The sequence below is a fragment of the Arachis stenosperma genome, chromosome 4 (assembly GCF_014773155.1).
Source record: "Arachis stenosperma cultivar V10309 chromosome 4, arast.V10309.gnm1.PFL2, whole genome shotgun sequence".
Classification (NCBI taxonomy): Eukaryota; Viridiplantae; Streptophyta; class Magnoliopsida; order Fabales; family Fabaceae; genus Arachis; species Arachis stenosperma.
The window spans coordinates 101,893,339-101,903,855 of NC_080380.1; the positions used below are offsets into that span (position 1 = coordinate 101,893,339).

Genomic DNA, 10,517 nt, shown 5'->3' on the forward strand with positions numbered 1-10,517 from the left:
GTAAATTAGAAGTGGTGAGGTATTACGACATCTAAAAGACAAAATACTTACTTTTGTATATATGAAGAATAGGTTTAACTAGGAGCCTCGAAGGAAAAGTTGAGCAAAATAAAACTCAAAAGTCGCATAACACTCGAAACATCAAACCGTAGAAGAGAATCAAAGATAGATAATGGTACATGGAAAGGATAATATACCCCAAATATAGAGTTCCAAAAGATACATATAGCAAGCTCCAGACTCAACTTGTGAAGCAAAGGCCAGCTAGAGTATATATATATATATATATATACAACCCAGAAGTTTACCAAAAGACATAATATAAATCCTATTTCTCTAAATCAACCTCTAGAAGGGTCAAAATAAAAATTTATATAAAGTGAAGAATGTATGTACATATTTATAAACTAGAAACACAATAGAAAGACCCCCAAAATGTAGATCTTCGCTTCTAGAGAGTTTCTAGCATGCTCAACAAGGTGCCTCCTGTTTTGCATCTGAAAAATAACATAATATATATGGAATGAGAATCATGGGTTGTGGTTAATATCCCACAAGTGGTTAATGTCTTTTAATTGAGCAAAAAACAGTTGAATACCCATCACAGGCTTACTTTTGTCAGATATGCCTTCAAGAACCATGCACAAAAGGCAGTGCATAACCTAGACGGTTGGAAAGTTATTTAGTTCAGGTGTGGGTGTCAGAAGCTAAGTATGAGAGTGTCACAACCTACCACACAGAGCTTTATGCTTAAGTTCGTATATTAAAGGTGGTGAGGTATTACGACATCTAAAAGACAAAATACGTACTTTTGTATATATGAAGAATAGTTTTAACTAGGAGCCTCGAAAGAAAGGTTGAACAAAACAAAACTCGAAAGTCGCATCACACTCGAAACATCAAACTGTAGAAGAGAATCAGAGATAGATAACGGTACACGGAAAGGATAATATACCCCGAATATAGAGTTCCAAAAAGATACATATAACAAGCTCTAGACTTAACCTAAGAAGCAAAGGCCAGCTAGAGTATATATATATATATATATATATATATACAACCTAGAAGCTTACCAAAAGACATAATATAAATGTTATTTCTCTAAATCAACCTTTAGGAGGGTCAAAATACAAATTTATACAAAGTGAAGAACATATGTAAATATTTATAAACTAGAAACACAATAAAAAGACCCCCAAAATGTAGATTTTCGCTTCCAGAGAGTTTCTAGCATGCTCAACAAGGTGCCTCCCATTTTGCATCTGAAAAAAAAAACAGAATATATACATAATGAGAATCATGGGTTGTGGATAATATCCCACAAGTGGTTAATGTCTTTTAATTGAGAAAAAATAGTTGAATACCCATCACAGGCTTACTTTTGTCAGATATGCCTTCAAGAACCATGCACAAAAGGTAGTGCATAACCTAGACGATTGGAAAGTTATTTAGTTCAAGTGTGGGTGTTAGAAGCTAAGTATGAGAGTGTCACAACCTACCACACAAAGTTTTATGCTTAAGTTCGTAAATTAGAAGTGGTGAGGTATTACGACATCTAAATGACAAAATACGTACTTTTGTATATATGAAGAATAGTTTTAACTAGGAGACTCGCAGAAAAAGTTGAACAAAACAAAACTCAAAAGTCGCATCACACTCGAAACATCAAACCGTAGAAGTGAATCAGGGATAGCTAACGGTACACGGAAAGGATAATATAACCCGAATATAGAGTTTCAAAAAGATACATATAGCAAGCTCCAGACTCAACCTGCGAAGCAAAGGCCAGCTAGAGTATATATATATATATATATATATATACACACACAACCCAGAAGTTTACCAAAAGACATAAAATAAATCCTGTTTCTCTAAATCAACCTCTAGGAGGGTCAAAATAAAAATTTATACAAAGTGAAGAACATATGTAAATATTTATAAACTAGAAAAACAATAAAAAGACCCCCAAAATGTATATCTTCGCTTCTAGAGAGTTTCTAGCATGCTCAAGAAGGTGCATCCCGTTTTGCATCTAAAAAACAGTAGAATATGTATGGAATGAGAATCATGGGTTGTTAGTATAGTAAAGGTGCCCATATAGATAATACATAAGGTCCTAAGAAGACAGGGGAATTCTAAAACTCCAACAACCTATATCAAATCCTAGAATTCACACTAAACTAAAAGTACAATGACTAAATCTAAGGATTCTAGTCTAACCCTTTCGTTTTTCATTCTCTGCAAACCTCCAAATCACCAAATGGAACAACTCTCGGCGTCTCCTTCACCAGCTTGAGGGATCTCTCAGAAACAAACACAGACAAGACAAATAAGAAAAACGCAGATATGGATTGCAGATATAGAAAATAGATCAGGTAGTAACTAGTTCCAGTTAGGCAAATAGGTGATAAACCACTATTTTATGGTTTATCTTGTGCTCAATTGAGTGGTTTTTGTCAAGTCCTTGCCCACTTATTCATATAATTTACATGGTTTTTACAATTCCTTCCTAACTCTACAGTATAGTTGAAAACATGTTTTCTAGGTCTTTAAATTGCCCATTTTAATTATCCTCTATTACCGACTAATTTAAAATTACCTATACTAGTCCTCTAGATTCAAGTTCGGGCACTAATATGGTCCCTCAGACTCTTTCCGGTGATAACTAGGCAAATGGAGTGCTAATATAGCACTCTCCCTACTACACGGATGAGGAGTAAACGACGTTGTTTACCCTTGGCGTCCAAACAAGTCAAAAATGAAAATACTTTATTTTGGGTCTCCGTCATTTCTTCTCCCTTCATATACAAATCAACAACATTTCTGACTTGTTTGGATGCCAAAGTAAACAACGTCATTTACTCATCATCCAGCGTGGCAGGGAGGGTGCCATCTTAGCATTCTGTTTGTCTAGTCATCACCGGAAAGAGTTGAGGGACCACATTGGTGCTGGGGCTTGAATCTGGAGGACCAATATAGGTAATTTTGAATTTCGAGGACCAAAATGGGTAATCGCGTGAGTCTCAGGGACCAAAATGGGAATTTAGTCTCTATTACCATTCCATGTCGTGATTTGTGTGCTAAGTGATTTCAGGCTTTATAGGGCAGGAATAGCTTAGAAAACGGAAAGGAAACATGTAAAAGCAGAAGGAACGCGAGAAGATGAAGCTTTGAGGAGCGAACAGCGATGCGTACGCTTGGACGAAGTGCACGCGTGATTAAGCGCGGAAGAAAAGCGTCGCGTACGCATGACTAACGTGTACGCGAGACTAGGAATTTCGCCAAACGACGCGCACGCGTGATTTACGCGTACGCGTGATATACGCCATGTGCAGACATTTGCAGAAATCGTCCCCAGCGATTTTTGGGCTCCTTTTGACCCAGTTCCAAGTCCAGACGACACAGATTAGAGGCTGGGAGTAAGGTAGAATGGGGGGGAGAGGAACATTCACATAATTTTAGGTTTTAGATGTAGTTTCTAGAGAGAGAGGCTCTCTCCTCTCTCTAGGTTTTAGGATTTAGGATTTATTCTTTCAATTTCTTCTCAACGCCCGGTTTAATCTTCCTTTGATTCAGTCTCTTATACTCTTATTTTAAGGTAGTTTTAGGAGTAGTAGTAGGAAGTTTTAGTTTAGTTTTTCTCTAAGTTTTCTTCAACCTCTACTAGCGTTTTCATTAGGATTTTACATTCAAGTGCCATTTTCCATTTTTGATCTTGGATTTTACTAAGTCTCATTGTAAGTATTCTCTTGTTATTACTCTTTCTAGTTACTTTGTTATTACATTTTCTTCTAATGCAAGTTATAGTTCAAATTTACTTCTCTCTTGCAATTTAAATTTCTTGTTGATGAATTTGATGTTTGATGTTCATTTCATGCTTTCTTATGTCATTCTTGTTGATTGAGATCAATTGTTGCTTTTAATTTCAAGCCTTTTCTCATTTTCACCATGTTTAAGCTTTTTGCCCACCAAGTGTTTGACAAAATGTCAAACATGGTTTTAGGCTAAGTTTTTACCTCTTGGATTGGGTAAAGTGAGCAATTGGGCTCCTAGAGTTGGGATGTCCAACATTTAGTGTCAATTCTTGGATTGTTAATTGCTCTTGTTCCCACTAACGCTAAGTTGTTGCTAAGGCAATTAGCAAGCAATTTGGGATTTATGGGTTAAGGACACTTATGCTCATTTAACTTATCTTCCGATGTGATGGTTGATCAAGTGAGACTAATCCATTATAATTGTCATAGTTGTGGTTCCAACAAGGAAAGGATCCCTAGCTCACTCCAAGCCAAGACCCCTTTTTATGCTTTCAATCTTTCATATTTTGTTATGTTAATCTCTTTCATACTTTACTTGTTTATATTACACACTCTTTTCTTTAATTGCTTCATTAGTTCAATCATTACAATTTTGCATGTTCTTTTATTGCTTTATATGTTCATGTCTTCATTGAAAACCCCTTGATCACTACAACCAAAATTTGCACACTCATTGCCATTGAGTGATTCCTAGGGAGAACGACCCGGGAGCTAAATACTCTCGGTTTATATTTTGCTTTGAATTTAATATTTGATTGATGGTTGAATTATCGAGTTAGGACTATACTTGCAACGCCAATTCTATTTTGATGGAAAATTCCTAACCTATGCAATTTGGCCATTGTCAAATTTGGCGCCGTTGCCGGGGAATTCACTTTGTGTGCAATGAGTGCCATGATTTTGGTTGTGTAAATATGTGAATAGTGTGAATACTTGATTTTTGGTTTGCTACTTGGCACTAGTTGTAGATACTACTTTCCTCTTTAGTAATTTTAGTAGTTATAAATTGTTAAGTTAGCTTTTGTTTACTTGCTTGCTTGTGTTTTGCTTTTTATAATTGCATGCTTTCATTGCCTCCTCAGTTGAATGACACAGTCGCTTCCAGACCCAAGCTTGGCCACTTTTGATCCAGAAATTGAAAGAACTTTAACTCGTATAAGCCAAGCTTGGCGCCGGCTAGCTTTTGTGAATAGTGAATCGGGTTCCCTTGAGGATCACTCCCATTCACTATCACCAACCGTCCGTGACTCTCATTCTCCGATCAACGAGGAGACTCTATATTCATCTGTGGGGAGTACTGAATTGTCTTTGAGTGACTCAGGTGACACTGTCATGGCAGAACCACTGCGAAGGGTGACTTTGAAAGAAGCTGGGGCACTTGACCTTAACTTGCAACCACTTCAAATTTTGTATCCGTCCTTGGACCCAATTTTTGAGCTTAAGTCTTGCACAATCAACTTGCTTTCCAAGTACAATGGGCTACCTGGGGAAGATTCGCTGAAGAATCTTAAGGATTTCCATGTTGCATGTGCAACCGCAAGGAGACATGGGGCGGATGAATCCGCAGTGTTGGTATTTGCTTTCCCTTTCTCTTTGGAGGGAAAAGCAAAGGAATGGTTTTATACTCAGCCGAGTGAAATTAGATCCAACTGGGAATTATTGCGTAAGGAGTTCTTGGAAAAGTTCTATCCTCCTCAGAAAACAGACAAGTTACGAAGAGAGATCTCTTGTATTGTGCAACAAGATGGGGAGACCTTGTATGAATACTGGGAAAGATTCAAGAAGTTATTAGAAGCTTGCCCTCACCACCGGATTGATGAGTTGGTTCTCATCAGTTATTTCTGTCAAGGGATGCAACACCAAGATAAACTTCTCCTAGATACCGTGAGTGGGGGATCATTGACCAAAAACAAGACCGCATCATGGGAAGTTATATCGGACCTAGCTGACTCAACTCAACACTCCCGGGCATGGACTCCACATCCAAAAGCGTTGAGTGAAGTTTCTCCTTCCAGAGATGCTATTCTGACTAAGACCCTCAGTGAAATGACGATCTTGTTGCGTCAAATCACCCAAGGTCAACAAATCTCTCAAGCTTTGATAAGTGTTCCACCTCAACCTCCTAGGATTGAAGGACCACCAAGGATATGTGGTGTTTGTGCTTGTACTACTCATTACACCGATGAGTGCCCTCAAAGCCAAGAGGACACTACATTGGCGGTTGCTAACCATTATCCATAAAGGACCAATTACAACCATGGACCCTACCAACATGGAGGTAATCAAAACCAAGGGTGGAGAGATAACTCAAACCAAAGGTGGAACCAAGCTCCCCAAGCTCAATGGTGCACGAAATTGTGATCTCAATGGCACCAACAACTTGGTACGCACAATTGTAATCTCAACTCTTTTTCACAACTTCGCACAACTAACCAGCAAATACAATGGGTCGTCCAACTAATAAACCTTACGTGAGTAAGGGTCGATCCCATAGAGATTGTCAGATTGAAGCAAGCTATGGTCATCTTGTAAATCTCAGTCAGGCGGATTCAAATGGTTATGGAGTTTTAATAATTTAAAAGATAAATAAACATAAAATAAAGATAGAGATACTTATGTAATTCATAGGTGGGAATTTCAGATAAGCGTATGGAGATGCGTTGTTCCTTCTGAATCTCTGTTTTCCTATTGCCTTCATCCAATCCTTCATACTCCTTTCCATGGCAAGCTGTATGTTGGGTGTCACCGTTTTCAATGGCTACTTTCCGTCCTCTCAGGGAAAATGGTCCTCTACGGTTTCTGTACGGCTAATCAACTGTCAGATTTCTTGTCTCGGATGAAAAATACCATGCATAGATATCGTATGGCTAATCAGCTGTTGGTTCTCGATTGTGTAGGAATAGGATTTACTATCCTTTTACGTCTGTCACTGATGAGCGGATAATTTATACGCTTTTTGGCATTGTTTTTAGGTAGTTTTTAGTAAGTTTAAGCTACTTTTAGGGATGTTTTCATTAGTTTTTATGTTAAATTCACATTTCTGGACTTTACTATGAGTTTGTGTGTTTTTCTATGATTTCAGGTAATTTCTGGCTGAAATTGAGGGACTTGAGCAAAACTCTGAAAAAGACTGACAAAAGGACTGCTGATGCTGTTGGAATCTGACCTCCATGCACTCGAAATGGATTTTCTGGAGCTACAGAACTACAATTGGCGCGCTCTCAACGGCGTTGGAAAGTAGACATCCAGAGCTTTCCAGAAATATATAATAGTCCATACTTCATTCGGAAATTGACGACGTAACTTGGCGTTGAACGCCAAGTACATGCTGCTGTCTGGAGTTAAACGCCAGAAAAACGTCATGATCCGGAGTTGAACGCCCAAAACACGTCATAACTTGGAGTTCAACTCCAAGAAAAGCCCCAGCTCGTGGATTGATCAAGCTCAGCCCAAGCATACACCAAGTGGGCCCCGGAAGTGGATTTATGTATCAATTACTTACTCATGTAAACCCTAGGAGCTAGTTTATTATAAATAGAACTTTTTACTATCATAATCTCATCCTGGATTGTATTTTGAATCCTGTGATCACGTTTTGGGGGCTGGCCATTCGGCCATGCCTGAACCTTTCACTTATGTATTTTCAACGGTGGAGTTTCTACACACCATAGATTAAGGGTGTGGAGCTCTGCTGTACCTCAAGTTTCAATACAATTACAATTACTTTTTATTCAATTCTCTCTTATTCTTATTCCAAGATATACGTTGCACAACACTTTGATGAATGTGATGATCTGTGACACTCATCATCATTCTCACCTATGAACGTGCGTGATTGACAACCACTTCCCTTCTACCTTAGGTCGGGCGCATATCTCTTAGATTCCCCAACAGAATCTTCGTGGTATAAGCTAGATAGATGGCGGCATTCATGAGGATCCGAAAAGTTTAACCTTGTCTGTGGTATTCCGAGTAGGATCCTGGGAATCCGGAAAGTCTAACCTTGTCTGTGGTATTCCGAGTAGGATTCCGGTATTGAATGACTGTGACGAGCTTCAAACTTCTGAAGGCTGGGCGTGATGACAAACGCAAAAGAATCAATGGATTCTATTCCAACCTGATTGAGAACCGACAGATGATTAGCCGTGCTGTGACAGAGCATTTGGACCATTTTCACTGAGACGATGTGATGTAGCTATCAACCAAGGGTGATGCCTCCAGACGATTAGCCGTGCAGTGACAGCGCATAGGACCATTTTCGCGAGAGGATTAAAAGTAGCCATTAATGATAGTGATGCCTTACATACAGCTTGCCATGGAAAGAAGTAAGAAGGATTGAAGGAAGAGTGAGTAGTGAAGTAGAGTTTTAAGAGGAGCACAGCATCTCCATACACCTATCTGAAATTCCCTCTATTGATTTACATAAGTATTTCTATCCCTTTTTATTTTCTTTTTATTATTAATTTTCGAAACCATAAACCAATTTAATCTGCCTAACTGAGATTTACAAGGTGACCATAGCTTGCTTCATATCAACAATCTCTGTGGGATCGACCCTTACTCACGTAAGGTATTACTTGGATGACCCAGTACACTTGCTGGTTAAGTTGAACGGAGTTGTGTCCACACGTGCCAATTTTAAATTCCATACAAGTACAAGGAGTACAACTTTAAGGATCACAATTTCGTCCACCAAGTTTTTGGCGCCGCTGCCGGGGATTGTTCGAGTATGGACAACTGACGGTTCATCTTGTTGCTCAGATTAGGTAAATTTTCTTTTCAAAAACTTTTCAAAAATCTTTTTCAAAATTTTCTTTTCTTTTTCATTTTTCCAAAAATATTTTCGAAAACAAAAATTAATAAAAATCTAAAAATACAAAAAAATTAGAAAATCATAAAAACTAAAAATATTTTGTGTTTCTTGCTTGAGTATTGAGTCAATTTTTAAGTTTGGTGTCAATTGCATGCTTTAAAAATTTTTTTCTTGCATTTTTCGAAAATCCATGCATTCATAGTGTTCTTCATGATCTTCAAGTTGTTCTTGATAAGTCTTCTTGTTTGATCTTGATGTTTTCTTGTTTTGTGTCTTTTCTTATTTTTCATGTGCATCTTTGCATTCATATTTTCCAAGCATTAAAGATTTCTAAGTTTGGTGTCTTGCATGTTTTCTTTGCATCAAAAATTTTTTCAAAATTATGTTCTTGATGTTCATCATGATCTTCAAAATGTTCTTAGTGTTCATCTTGACATTCATAGTATTCTTGCATGCATTCATTGTTTTGAAAAATTAGTGTTTCTTACAAGTCAAGTCATAATTAAAAAATTCAAAAATAAAAAAATATCTTTTCCTTATTTCCCTCCAAAATTTCGAAATTTTGGGTTGACTTGGTCAAAAAAAAAATTTTTCAAAATTAGTGTTTCTTACAAGTCAAGTCAAAATTTCAATTTTAAAAATCTTATCTTTTCAAAATCTTTTTCAAAAATCATATCTTTTCCATTTTTTTTCTTATTTTCAAAAATTTTAAAAAATTATTTTTCAAAAATCTTTTTCTTATCTTTTCATCTAATTTTCGAAAATTAGCCTACAATTAATGTGATTGGTTCAAAAATTTGAAGTTTGTTACTTTCTTGTTAAGAAAGGTTCAATCTTTAAGTTCTAGAATCTTATCTTGTAGTTTCTTGTTAGCTAAGTTAAAATTAAAAAAATTAAATCTTTTTATCTTTTATCTTATCTTTTCCAAAAATTTAATCTTTTTCAAAATTTGATTTCAAAATATCTTATCTAACTTCTTATCTTCTTATCTTTTTCAAATTTGATTTCAAATCTTTTTCAATCAACTAACTAACTTTTTGTTTGTTTCTTATCTTTTTCAAAACCACCTAACTACTTCTCCCTCTCTAATTTTCAAAAATACCTCTTTCTTTTTCAAAAAATTCTTTTTAATTAATTAATAATTTTAATTTTAATTACAATTTATCTCTAATTTTCGAAAATCACTAACCCCTTTTTAAAATTATTTTCGAAATTCTCTTTCTCTTTTCTTCTTCTATTTAATTATTTAATTAGTAACACTTCTCTTCACCTCTCTTCATCTAAAAATCCGAACCATTCTCCTTTCCTTATCCCCTTTCTTCTTCTACTAACATAAAGGAATCTCTATACTGTGACATAGAGGATTCCTCTTCTTTTCTTGTTTTTTTCTCTTTCATATGAGCAGGAACAGGGAAAAAGGCACTCTTGTTGAAATTGATCCAGAACCTGAAAGGACTCTGAAGAGAAAATTAAGAGAAACTAAATTACAACAATCCAGAAACAACCTTTCAGAAATTTTCGAACAAGAGAAGGAGATGGCAGCCAAAAATAATAATAATGCAAGGAGAATGCTTGGTGACTTCACAAAACCAACGTCCAAATTTGATGGAAGAAGCATCTCCATTCCTGCCATTGGAGCCAACAACTTTGAGCTGAAACCTCAGCTAGTTGCCTTCATGCAACAAAACTGCAAGTTTTATGGACTTCCATCTGAAGATCCTTATCAGTTTTTAACTGAGTTCTTGCAGATCTGTGAGACTGTAAAGACGAATGGAGTTGATCCTGAAGTCTACAGACTCATGCTTTTCCCTTTTGCTATAAGAGACAGAGCTAGAATATGGTTGGATTCACAACCTAAGGATTGCCTGGACTCTTGGGATAAGCTGGTC

The 10,517-nt window shown here is 36.6% G+C and overlaps 1 non-coding gene across 1 annotated transcript; it reads right to left on the bottom strand.

Annotated features, from left to right (window-relative positions):
• Nucleotides 1–5,523: 5,523 nt before the first annotated feature.
• On the bottom strand, nucleotides 5,524–5,630 carry LOC130978498 (small nucleolar RNA R71). The gene has a single exon (XR_009086126.1). It is a non-coding gene; the product is annotated as a small nucleolar RNA R71 (small nucleolar RNA).
• Nucleotides 5,631–10,517: the final 4,887 nt, after the last annotated feature.